The sequence below is a fragment of the Triticum urartu genome, chromosome 7A (genome assembly GCF_056163025.1).
Source record: "Triticum urartu cultivar PI428250 chromosome 7A, HENAU_Tu73, whole genome shotgun sequence".
In the NCBI taxonomy this organism is placed as follows: Eukaryota; Viridiplantae; Streptophyta; class Magnoliopsida; order Poales; family Poaceae; genus Triticum; species Triticum urartu.
In genome coordinates, this window is record NC_141879.1 from 529,813,594 (window position 1) to 529,826,247 (window position 12,654).

Here is a 12,654-nt window from a genome sequence, read left to right on the forward strand (position 1 = left end):
GCCATGTCATCATTTTCACTATTGCTAAATCCCCCTTTGATTCAATCCGGTTCAATTTCAAATTAAAGTCAAAATTCAAATTTATCAAACATGCAAAATAAAATGTTCAAAGTGTGGCAACTAATCTCTGGATATTTGTCATGTTGCAACAAACCTCTTATGGATTCCCAATGTGCCCCTGGAAAATTATATAATGGTCCAACTACAACAAACGTAACCTTTTCAAAATAAACAAATATTTATGAGTTTCCAAATAACTCAAAACTTTATGTTTCGCTCCAAGATATTGTGCTTGAATTTTGTGCCAAATTTCAAGCCGATGTAAATTCATTTACTATAGCAAGTAGAAATCAGTGGTAGAAATGTAAAGAAACGAGAAAAGAGAGAGGAAGTAGATGATCTAATCTACTGGCACCGTGGCCCATTTAGCAAAAATCGGCCCAGCTAGCCCCACACGCCCTCCTCTTCTCGCTACAGGAGGCTGGGATGGCCGTGGCGGCCATCCGCCGGCCGTGGCCACTTGCGTGGCGGCCATCCGACCCCTCCCGGCGTCCTACTCAACCTACAAGTCCTCCCCGAACCCCCCTTGACGAACCCTAGCGCCCTAAGTGCATTCCCCCTTTTCCCCTTGATAGATCCGCCCACTCCCGATAGACTCCGCCGCTCACCGCCGTCGATCCCGCGCTCTCCGACGACCCCGAGCCCCGGCGAGATGTCACGGAGCTTGCCGCCCTCCGCTGCGTCACCTGAGCCGAGCCACCGGAGACTACGGGCTCGGCATCGAGCGGATCGAGCTCGTCTCCGTCTTCTGCGTCACCGGTGACCGCCGCCGTCTTCGTCATCCCCTGCTGCTACAAAGCTGTCGAGGGCCTTTCTTGGCCGCTCGGTGAGCTCCTCTTTCCCTCCATTCCTTCTTCCCGGGGCCGCATTCGTCCCTAGCTAGTTTGCCGCCATTGCCGTGCCTCTGCTTCCGCCGGCGTGCTCGAAACCGTGCTGTTGCTCTGCGTCGAGCTCAGATGAGCTCGGGATCGTGCTCATCACGTCCGTGCGGGCCCGTTGCACCCCTCCCTCGTGCTCTGTCGAGCCCCGTAGCGCTCAGTTCCAGCCACCGCAGCATCTCGCACCATCGCCATTCGACACGACATCGTCCGGCCGTTCGAACGCACCCTGCCCGCACCCTCACGCGCATGTGCCCGGGCTTGTCCGCGGCCCGGACCTGCCGCCACGACCGCGCCCTGCTGCTGTTGCCGCTTGCCACTGCTGCTTGCGCCTCCGCCGCTTGCTTGTACTGCCGCTGCTACTCTGCGTACTGCTGCTGTGGCCTGATGCTGCCACTGCCGCTTGCCGTCGCCCACCGCGGAGCCACTGCCGCAGCCGCCCCGCGCTCGCGCACCGCGTGCCCGCACTGCCGCGCTCGGCGCTGCTCCCCCTCGCTTGCCGTTGCGGCTGCCCCGCCTACGCACGCCTGCAGCGCCCGAGCCATGCCACTGCCCAACGCTGCTCTATTGTACTACTACTATCTACTGTAGCTGCTGCTAGTTAGCTTTTGGTTTTCTACGTTGACTAAGCCCCTAAACAGCCCCTAATCAGTGGTTAAACAGTTTTTAATATGTGCAAAAATAATATGAGTAGGTAGTACACTTGACGAGGCTCAAATGTTTCCATGAGACCAAATCCACTTGATACATGGTTTAAATCCTACAAAAATCACAAAATGCTATCTTCTTTTAACCCAAGCATTGTGTGTTCTGCGTGTGAGTGTTCTGTGTGTGTGCGTGAGTGCGTGTGGTGTGGTGTGTGTGGCCGGCCGTGCTAGTTAGTTTAGTTAGTACTGTAGTAGTTAATTAGTCTAATAGTAGATGGCATGCGGGACCAACTGTTTATATTAAAATGCTAAACTAGATTTAGAATAGATAAGTCCATGACAAGTAGGCCACTATTCACTTTGACTAGTCAATGCTGACTTGGCTGTTGACTAAGTCAACTGGGCCCTGGCCCCACATGTCAGCTTCTCTGTACCTCTGGCTGGGTACACTTTTGGGGTACCCATAGCCTTTTTTTATTTTAATTTTGAATTAGTAATAAATCCAGGAATTTCATAAAAACTTTAAATCTTTGAAAATTCATAGAAATAAACCGTAACTCGGATGAAAATGTCTTCTACATGAAAGTTGCTCAGAAAAATCCAACAAATCCGAATACGTTATCTCTTTTCCTGTCAGATGCCTCTAACTATCTGAACATAGAACTTTCCCCCTCCGGTCGTCTGTCTGACACAAGTCCGGAACCGGGAATTCCTTCCCAGTTGAATTCCCCCTTCACCTGTTTCGTGCAGCACTACTTTAGAACACTCCTAGCGCTGCATGTTGCCATGTTATGCTTTGTGATGCTTTGTTTGCTTTATATTTATTGTTTCTTCCCCCTCTTCTCTCCGGTAGACCCCGAGACCGATGCTCCTCCTGTGATCGACTACGTCGACGACGACCCCTCCTTGCCAGAGCAACCAGGCAAGCAAACCCTCATTGAGCATTCCGATATCGCCCATTTCTTTCCCTCTCATGCTTGCATTAGAACTGCTACTGTTTTTTGTATGATCCTACTCTGATGCATAGCCTGTTGTTGTTACCTGCTTTCATACCTTATCCTAAACTGCTTAGTATAGGATGGTTAGTGATCCATCAGTGACCCCCACCTTGTCCCAGTTGCCCCGCTTTATGTTCGATGACTTGATCAATGTGATCGACGCTCAGGCCCCGACACCGCACATCACCCCCCTTAGTTGTACGACTCTACAGAGTTACCATCGAGTGTCGAGGGTGGAACCTCTTACATCACTCCTGATGAGATCTCCGTAGTGTAGCTTGACGGTCGAGGTCATCGAGGGTGATTTCCTCCTTAACCACTTCCGTTACGGCTCTGTCGTGCAACCCATCAAACGTGAACCTCGAGGGTGGATCTTCTTACGTTCACCTTGATGACAACATCGAGTGGAATTCACCGGGGGTGATTCCTCGGGTTTTCCCCTTGGTGTTAGACACACAGTTACTATGGTTACTATGACTTTGCACTGAACCATGTGACTAAAGACGGGTTGACCCTGAGTGGTACCCGCGCGAGCTTAATTGCGAGTGATGTGGAGTCGGGTTGACCTGGAAGGTGCCCGCGAGATACGAAGCGTGGCCGGGCATTCTTAGCCCTTGCCGCAAGTACTCGAGACGGGGCGACGGGGTCACATCTATCGTGAGTCTCTGCTCGTTACCGCGCGTTCCTAATCCACTACGATTTGATATTTGATCCGAGGGGCCTCTGGCCTGATAGCACTAACCATCACGTGGGCATAGTATGGGTGTTCTGCGTCGTATACATCAGCCGAAGCTTAAATGACGTCAGCGACTGAGCGGCGCGCGCCGGCTTGGACTGGAAAGCACCTACCTTGTTGAAGGAGATAGCTAGGTCTGCTCACCGGCCACGTTCGCAACGTGTAGGAGTTCCCGAGGAGATGGCCCATGACCCCTGGGGGCATAGGTTTAGTTCGGCGTGCTGGCCTCTCTTTTAAGCCTAGGTCGGGTTGCAGCGTATTGTTTGGCCGAGGCCGGGCATGACCTAGGAAAGTGTGTCCGGCCGGAGTTAATCAAGCGTGGTGGGTAAGTTGGTGCACCCCTGCAGGGAAGAAAACATCTATCGATAGCCTGTCCTATGGTAATGGACACTTGGAGTTGTATCCCGATCGATACAACTAGAACTGGATACTTGAGGTGAGACATGGTGATGAGAATTGGATTGTGATGATAACTGGATAGTATGGCTCTGGGATTGCTTTCTCGCAGGGAGTCGAGAAAGGATCTCTGGCCGAGGTTGATAACATTATTGCTACTTTACTTTATGCTACTCTACTCCCTCCTGTTGCTGCAAGATGGTGGTTTCCAGAAGATGCCGGTCTTCGATAGGCTAGGCTTTCCCCTTCCCTTCTGGCATTCTGCAGTTTAGTCCATAGATACAACCCATCTCCTTTGATACAGATGCATACTTGGTTTAGATTTGATGTAAGCCTTGCGAGTACTTTGGATGAGTACTCACGGTTGCTTTGCTACCTCTTTTTCCCCTATACTCGGTTGTTGCGACCAGATGACGGATCCCAGGAGCCAGACGATGTCACTGAAGACTACTACTACCCGGAGGATGCCTACTACTACGTGAAGACCGCAGACGACTATGAGTAGTTAGGAGGCTCCCAGGCAGGAGGCATTGCCTTTTCGATCGTTGTTGCTTTTATGCTAGCCTTCTTAAGGCACACTTGTCTAACTTATGTCTGTACTCAGATATTGTTGCTTCCGCTGACCCTTGTGTATTCGAGCTTATGTATTCGAGCCCTCAAGGCCCCTGGCTTGTAATATAAAGCTTGTATTATTTTAATTTTGTGTCTAGAGTTGTGTTGTGATATCTTTCCGTGAGTCCTTAATCTTGATCGTACACATTTGCGTGTATGATTAGTGTACGATTGAATCGAGAGCGTCACAAGTTGGTATCAGAGCCGACTGCCTATAGGAATCCCCTTCCAAACTCCTTGGCCGAAGTCGAGTCTAGTTAGTGAAAACTGTTTTACTAACATGACTGTGTGGCTTTACGGCCCCACGTCGCCATTGGGAGGTATTAGGATCTTTTACTCCTCGTCTATACTCTGGGACTCTGACCTCTCTTCCTTTCGGGTTAAATTTTTACTAACTTGACATTAGGTTCTCGTAACCACTTCATCTCGGAGAGCCCCTTCACCACAGATGACCGACTGTTTCATCAGAAGACTCTGAAGGTACTCCTCGATGAGTCCCGAGACCCTGTGCCCACTTCTTTGCAGCTCCCTACCACCGATATATCCTTATGGATAACTATATGCACTTGTCATTCATACAATCATTCCTTGTTGCTCTTGTTATTACAAGATGCCCTGAACTTCTCTCCTTTCTTCCGAGAATCCTTTGAGCTTACTGCCTTGCAGTTCCTTGTCATCTGAATACCCCTACGGATAACGTGCACCTATCGAGTATCCGCTCATCCTCAGTTGACTCATGTACTTCACAAAGTCTTCGTAATACCATTCGTTCATGTGAAAATCCTCAACAACCTATTGTTCTTGATTTTCTTGCTTGCTTGCATTATGGTCAATACCATAAGTCTAGTAATCTTATGGTCAGCCTTTGTCATTATCATTTTGAGTCCGTTGATACAATATGTTGCGAATGCTCGCAATCCTCAGTTAGATCCTAGAATTCATCCTTTTGGCTCAGACGTCATTTTAACATGTGCTGAATCTCGACCAATCAAATCGCCATGGATTGTACCCCTAAGGCTATTCTACCTATCCATCCCTAATCAGAGCATTGCTTCTGATCCCTTGTCTTGGAATTCATAATTCCTTTGCAATTGAGCTTTGAGTTAGTCAGTTGTTTCTATAATCTGATCTCCTTGCATTCTTTCTTCCTCTGATTGAATATTGATGCTCACATCAGATCCCTTGTGGATCACCAGACCCCTTTTTCGGATTTTTATCCAACAACATCCTTCATATTCAATAAGCTCGTGAGCCTTTCCACGGATACGTAATGCTTTTGGTTAATTGTATCCTCTGCTTTCACAAGCATGCTCTACTATCGAGCTTGTGTTATTATTCTTGAAATTTATGATATATGTTCCTAAGATGCCCCGATGGGATGAACTCGAAAGTTATGCGGATTATACTCTACTGGCTTTTCGTCAGATAAATTTTCAATACTACAACTTCATCAAGAGCGAGAAGTAAATTGAAAGGTTATGCATTGTAGAACTGGGAGTTGACCCTGAACCTTTGTGTTCATGCCCACGGACACGGTGTGGAACTTATCATGAAAGCTTCTTGCAAGGATATTTAATCATTTGAATAATTCTTCCGGTATCGTAAATTGGATCCCTTGCAGTTATGGTCTCGACCATATTTCCTCCTTGATCTCATTCACTGGGTAAGTTAAAATTACTTATCCTCTGCAAATCATTTCCCCCGTCCAACCTCTACTCCGCTTTACCTTCTGGCATTACACCTAGTACTTGTTACTGGGAAGCTTTATACCCCATCACATCATTACTAGCCTGATCTGCTATATTTTTATCATGACAACTTTTTAACTGTGCTACCTGGTCCTTATGCCCGGAGCAACTTCCGATGATGAGCTAAGCTTACGTCGATCTTCCTCATCTTAACATTTCACGTCAAACAACAAGCTTGACTTTGAGCTTGTGTCGAATCCGTGGTACTCATAGCCTTTCACTTCATCCTCCCTTTTCTGCTCGAGGGCATCTTCTTAGAATCTCTCGACAAACTTTGTCTTGATCATCGTCACACTTTGGCGTCTTCAGAGATGTCAATTGAATTCATGGCTAGAAATACAATCCTTACCTCTCGATGATTTGTGTCAGCATCAACAACATTCTTGTCTTCCCGCCAACACAAACTTGATCATATTAATTTTGGGAATACATCCTTGTTGACATGTCGATGGATTACTACTGAACCCATCAGCCACCCCCTCATCTTAACATTTCATATTAAACATACAACGATGTTTGGATAAATGAACGAGAAATATTTAGCATTATGCTTCCAATGTTCTTGTTGATGTTTGAGTACCACAATCATACTTCGGGATAGCATTGACATGGTCATCAGGTAAAGGTCGGACCTTGGATTCACAAAGGATCAATCGGGAATTTCTAGAACATATCATGTTATTTTATCAGGGAAAAGATGAGGGGGTGGCTGATGGGTTCAGTAGTAATCCATCATTGAATTCAAACATTTATCCCGAAGTATGATTGTGGTACTCAAACATCATGAATTCCCTCACCCCTTTACCTATTTGGTTATCTAATTACTATCCTGTCATGGATATCATCCGCTGCTTGTCCTTGGGAAGGATATACCCCTAAAATTTGTGTTTAAACACATTTTCCTTTCCATTGTTCTGTTTAATATGAAGATCACCTTTTCCTTTTCATTGTTTTGTTTAACCTTTCTGGTGATCTATATGATCTAAGCAGTAATATTCTTCTGCTTATGTAAACACCTTGGTGTACGACCGTGTCAATAAGACCCTGTTGCATTTGTTGATAGCATTCTGGTAACCACCGATGGACGAGAACTTTGCCTATTGGTCCGCCTCGTCCAACAAGCAGGAAAATGGTCCTCTTCGTCCCTCACCCTTGGTACTATTGGTTGTTGCCGACATAATCGATAGTCTATCCTCTGACATGCCTTGCTTACATGATCATGCAAGACGTCCACCCCCTTCCTACTTTTAACCCACATGGTGGGCCCATAACCCACAGTTCCACAGGATCGAAACCTGACTCTCCTGTACCCCCTGTTTCTAAGGTTATTCCTCACGCTTGGCTTCGTATCATGTCACGAGCCACCTTCCAAGAGATGATCTATCCCTAATGCTCTGAACCCCTTTCTCACACTCTATTCAGGTATCAATCGTTTGTCCATCCGCTTGAAACTTCCTATTGTACCTTCATACTTTGCTCTCGATGACTTTCTTGAATTTCAACTCGAGAGATGCCTCTATGCCATGTTCACCGAGATAACCCCCAGGTACCTATCTTGTGTGGAGCTCCGTCCTTCCCGAGTCTTTCCCCCTTACTCCACCCTTAAATCTCGGGAAGAGATTTCTTATAGTGGAGGAGAATTGTGACGCCCGGATAATTAAGCTACAACAATCCCAAGTTAATGATGCCATGTCATCATTTTCACTATTGCTAAATCCCCCTTTGATTCAATCCGGTTCAATTTCAAATTAAAGTCAAAATTCAAATTTCTCAAACATGCAAAATAAAATGTTCAAAGTGTGGCAAATAATCTCTGGATATTTTTCATGTTGGAACCAACCTCTTCTGGATTCCCAAAGTGCCCCTGGAAAATTATATAATGCTCCAACTATAACAAACGTAACCTTTTCAAAATAAACAAATATTTATGAGTTTCCAAATAACTCAAAACTTTATGTTTCGCTCCAAGATATTGTGCTTGAATTTTGTGCCAAATTTCAAGCCGATGTAAATTCATTTACTATACCAAGTAGAAATCAGTGGTAGAAATGTAAAGAAACGAGAAAAGAGAGAGGAAGTAGATGACCTAATCTAATGGCACCGTGGCCCATTTAGCAAAAATCAGCCCAGCTAGCCCCACACGCCCTCCTCTTCTCGCTACAGGAGGCTGGGATGGCCGTGGCGGCCATCCGACCCCTCCCGGCGTCCTACTCGACCTACAAGTCCTCCCCGAACCCCCCTTGACGAACCCTAGCGCCCTAAGTGCATTCCCCCTTTTCCCCTTGCTAGATCCGCCCACTCCCGATAGCCTCCACCGCTCACCGCCGTCGATCCCGCGCTCTCCGACGACCCCGAGCCCCGGCGAGATGTCACGGAGCTTCGCCGCCCTCCGCTGCGTCGCCTGAGCCGAGCCACCGGAGACTACGGGCTCGGCATCGAGCGGATCGAGCTCGTCTCCGTCTTCTGCGTCACCGGTGACCGCCGCCGTCTTCGTCATCCCCTGCTGCTACAAAGCTATCGAGGGCCTTTCTTGGCCGCTCGGTGAGCTCCTCTCTCCCTCCATTCCTTCTTCCCGGGGCCGCATTCGTCCCTAGCTAGTTTGCCGCCGTTGTCGTGCCTCTGCTTCCGCCGGCGTGCTCGAAGCCGTGCTGTTGCTCTGCGTCGAGCTCAGATGAGCTCGGGATCGTGCTCATCACGTCCGTGCGGGCCCGTTGCACCCCTCCCTCGTGCTCTGTCGAGCCCCGTAGCGCTCAGTTCCAGCCACCGCAGCATCTCGCACCATCGCCATTCGACACGACATCGTCCGGCCGTTCGAACGCACCCTGCCCGCACCCTCACGCGCATGTGCCCGGGCTTGTCCGGCCCGGACCTGCCGCCACGACCGCGCCCTTCTGCTGTTGCCGCTTGCCACTGCTGCTTGCGCCTCCGCCGCTTGCTTGTACTGCTGCTGCTACTCTGCGTACTGCTGCTGTGGCCTGATGCTGCCACTGCCGCTTGCCGCCGCCCACCGCGGAGCCACTGCCGCAGCCGCCCCGCGCTCGCGCACCGCGTGCCCGCACTGCCGCGCTCGGCGCTGCTCCCCCTCGCTTGCCGTTGCGGCTGCCCGCCTACGCACGCCTGCAGCGCCCGAGCCATGCCACTGCCCAACGCTGCTCTATTGTACTACTACTATCTACTGTAGCTGCTGCTAGTTAGCTTTTGGTTTTCTACGTTGACTAAGCCCCTAAACAGCCCCTAATCAGTGGTTAAACAGTTTTTAATATGTGCAAAAATAATATGAGTAGGTAGTACACTTGACGAGGCTCAAATGTTTCCATGAGACCAAATCCACTTGATACATGGTTTAAATCCTACAAAATCACAAAATGCTATCTTCTTTTAACCCAAGCATTGTGTGTTCTGCGTGTGAGTGTTCTGTGTGTGTGCGTGAGTGCGTGTGGTGTGGTGTGTGTGGCCGGCCGTGCTAGTTAGTTTAGTTAGTACTGTAGTAGTTAATTAGTCTAATAGTAGATGGCATGCGGGACCAACTGTTTATATTAAAATGCTAAACTAGATTTAGAATAGATAAGTCCATGACAAGTAGGCCACTATTCACTTTGACTAGTCAATGCTGACTTGGCTGTTGACTAAGTCAACTGGGCCCTGGCCCCACATGTCAGCTTCTCTGTACCTCTGGCTGGGTACACTTTTGGGGTACCCATAGCCTTTTTTTATTTTAATTTTGAATTAGTAATAAATCCAGGAATTTCATAAAAACTTTAAATCTTTGAAAATTCATAGAAATAAACCGTAACTCGGATGAAAATGTCTTCTACATGAAAGTTGCTCAGAAAAATCCAACAAATCCGAATACGTTATCTCTTTTCCTGTCAGATGCCTCTAACTATCTGAACATAGAACTTTCCCCCTCCGGTCGTCTGTCTGACACAAGTCCGGAACCGGGAATTCCTTCCCAGTTGAATTCCCCCTTCACCTGTTTCGTGCAGCACTACTTTAGAACACTCCTAGCGCTGCATGTTGCCATGTTATGCTTTGTGATGCTTTGTTTGCTTTATATTTATTGTTTCTTCCCCCTCTTCTCTCCGGTAGACCCCGAGACCGATGCTCCTCCTGTGATCGACTATGTCGACGACGACCCCTCCTTGCCAGAGCAACCAGGCAAGCAAACCCCCCTTGAGAATTCCGATATCGCCCATTTCTTTCCCTCTCATGCTTGCATTAGAACTGCTAATGTTTTCTGTATGATCCTACTCTGATGCATAGCCTATTGTTGTTACCTGCTTTCATACCTTACCTGCTTATCCTAAACTGCTTAGTATAGGATGGTTAGTGATCCATCAGTGACCCCCACCTTGTCCCAGTTGCCCCGCTTTATGTTCGATGACTTGATCAATGTGATCGACGCTCAGGCCCCGACACCGCACATCACCCCCCCTTAGTTGTACGACTCTGTAGAGTTACCATGGAGTGTCGAGGGTGGAACCTCTTACATCACTCCTGATGAGATCTCCATAGTGTAGCTTTACGGTCGAGGTCATCGAGGGTGATTTCCTCCTTAACCACTTCCTTTACGGCTCTGTCGTGCAACCCATCAAACGTGAACCTCGAGGGTGGATCCTCTTACGTTCACCTTGATGACAACATCGAGTGGAATTCACCGGGGGTGATTCCTTGGGTTTTCCCCTTGGTGTTAGACACACAGTTACTATGGTTACTATGACTTTGCACTGAACCATGTGACTAAAGACGGGTTGACCCTGAGTGGTACCCGCGCGAGCTTAATTGCGAGTGATGTGGAGTCGGGTTGACCTGGAAGGTGCCCGCGAGATACTTACGAGGCGTGGCCGGGCATTCTTAGCCCTTGCCGCAAGTACTCGAGACGAGGCGACGGGGTCACATCGATCGTGAGTCTTTACTTGTTACCGCGCGTTCCTAATCCACTACGATTTGGATATTTGATCCGAGGGGCCTCTGGCCTGATAGCACTAACCATCACATGGGCATAGTATGGGCGTTCTGGGTCGTATACATCAGCCGAAGCTTAAATGACGTCAGCGACTGAGCGGCGCGCGCCGGGTTGGACTGGAAAGCACCTACCTTGTTGAAGGAGGTAGCTAGGTCTGCTCACCGGCCGCGTTCGCAACGTGCAGGAGTTCCCGGGGAGATGGCCCATGACCCCTGGGGGCATAGGTTTAGTCCGGCGTGCTGGCCTCTCTTTTAAGCCTAGGTCGGGTTGCGGCGTATTGTTTGGCCGAGGCCGGGCATGACCTAGGAAAGTGTGTCCGGCCGGAGTTAATCAAGCGTGGTGGGTAAGTTGGTGCACCCCTGCAGGGAAGAAAACATCTATCGATAGCCTGTCCTACGGTAACGGACACTTGGAGTTGTATCCCGATCGATAGAACTAGAACTGGATACTTGAGGTGAGACATGATGATGAGAATTGGATTGTGATGATAACTGGATAGTATGGCTCTGGGATTGCTTTCTCGCAGGGAGTCGAGAAAGGATCTCTGGCCGAGGTTGATAACATTACTGCTACTTTACTTTATGCTACTCTACTCCCTCCTGTTGCTGCAAGATGGTGGTTTCCAGAAGATGTTGGTCTTCGATAGGCTAGGCTTTCCCCTTCCCTTCTGGCATTCTGCAGTTTAGTCCACAGATACAACCCATCTCCTTTGATACAGATGCATACTTGGTTTAGATTTGATGTAAGTCTTGCGAGTACTTTGGATGAGTACTCACGGTTGCTTTGCTACCTCTTTTTCCCCTATACTCGGTTGTTGTGACCAAATGACGGATCCCAGGAGCCAGACAATGTCACTGAAGACTACTACTACCTGGAGGATGCCTACTACTACGTGAAGACCGCAGACGACTAGGAGTAGTTAGGAGGCTCCCAGGCAGGAGGCCTTGCCTTTTCGATCGTTGTTGCTTTTATGCTATCCTTCTTAAGGCACACTTGTCTAACTTATGTCTGTACTCAGATATTGTTGCTTTCGCTGACTCTTGTGTATTCGAGCTTATGTATTCGAGCCCTCGAGGCCCCTGTCTTGTAATATAAAGCTTGTATTATTTTTAATTTGTGTCTAGAGTTGTGTTGTGATATCTTCCCGTGAGTCCTTGATCTTGATCGTACACATTTGCGTGTATGATTAGTGTACGATTGAATCGAGGGCGTCACATCCACGCATGCCCCGGTTCTTACATAACCGAGAGGGTATTCGGATACACTCCGGACTGTCGGGTCCTGAGGTTGAAGCGAAAAGGTCTGCCACGACAAACGATCTATAATCTGGCTAGAAGGCATTATACATGTCACTTTAAAATTACATAGTCAATTTGACTGGTTGAATTCCTCTTCAATACCATCCAACAGGCTGTCTAGTCTACAGTCCTGTTGGGAATACTTTACGGCCAATTCTACTTGGCCATACACTAAGCTCACAGGGATCTCCTTCCCATCGGGCCCCACAGGTCCGACTTCGGCCATGTGGTTCGGGTCAGCCTTCGTGTACCATGTCTTCACCATTGCCCAGGCTTCCCTGGCGCCCTGACGGCAGGCCGATATCTTCCATAATC

The 12,654-nt window shown here is 48.4% G+C and overlaps 1 long non-coding RNA gene across 1 annotated transcript; it reads left to right on the plus strand.

The window, feature by feature from the left end:
* The first annotated feature begins 479 nt into the window (after positions 1–479).
* LOC147960289 (uncharacterized) lies at positions 480–12,154 on the plus strand. Its single transcript, XR_015609899.1, has 3 exons — positions 480–886; positions 4,126–8,616; positions 11,880–12,154. It is a non-coding gene; the product is annotated as an uncharacterized LOC147960289 (long non-coding RNA).
* Positions 12,155–12,654: the final 500 nt, after the last annotated feature.